Below are 836 nucleotides of genomic sequence, written 5' to 3'. Positions count from 1 at the left end.
CCTTAGCTTCATTTTCCTCTCCAGTCAATAAGAGATTGAGTGCCTACTATGTGGAAGCATTGGGGACACATCCATGAACAAAAGAAACAGTCCCTGGCTTCATGGGGCTTATAATCCAGGAATCAGACAAGTGATTACAAGTGTGATAAGGGCTATGAGAAATACAGGAAGCTATGAAAGCAAAAGAGGGGCTTAATGTGAGGAGTCCGTGAGAACTTCTCTGAGGAAATGACAGTCAAGTGACTTACTGAGTAGGTGTTAGCTAGGCAACGGTGGGCAGAGAAGGGGATACAGAAAGGACAGAAGAACATGTCAAAGAAAGAATAGAATGTGGAAAGGCTTAGAGTCCACAGTCAAGAAAGGACTGAGAGTGTTTAGGGGGTGGTTAGGGGAGAATGTGTGTGAGGTGTAGAGTGCTAGGGGTGACAGTATGAAATGGGGCAGGAACTCATAAGCCATATCGATGATTTTTACTTTATCCTAAAAGCAAATGGAAGCCAAGATATGACTTACATTTTGTGAAGAACGCTGTCACTGCCCTTTGGAAAAAAAGGGGCATACAGATAGGATGGTTGTCTTAGGACAGCCCTTATAACACACTTGTGGGAGTCCAGGCAATGGCATTCCTTTGATGGTGACTTGGGTGAGTGTTAGCAAAGAAAATGACAGAAGTGGATAGATCTGCAGGAGGTTTAGGAGGTAGGTGGAAGAGACAGGGATTGTTGACTGCCTGAAGGCAGGAGATGAGGGAGTGGGAGAAGTCAAGGATGATGGGCAAATTTCTGGCCTGAACCATCAGCTGGACAGAGAGAGACAGAAAACCAGAGAGGGGGAGG

Source organism: Pteropus vampyrus, unplaced genomic scaffold (assembly GCF_000151845.1).
Source record: "Pteropus vampyrus isolate Shadow unplaced genomic scaffold, Pvam_2.0 Scaffold671, whole genome shotgun sequence".
Lineage (NCBI taxonomy): Eukaryota > Metazoa > Chordata > Mammalia > Chiroptera > Pteropodidae > Pteropus > Pteropus vampyrus.
The sequence above is the reverse complement of the archived record's forward strand: the minus strand, read 5'-3'. Positions refer to the sequence as shown.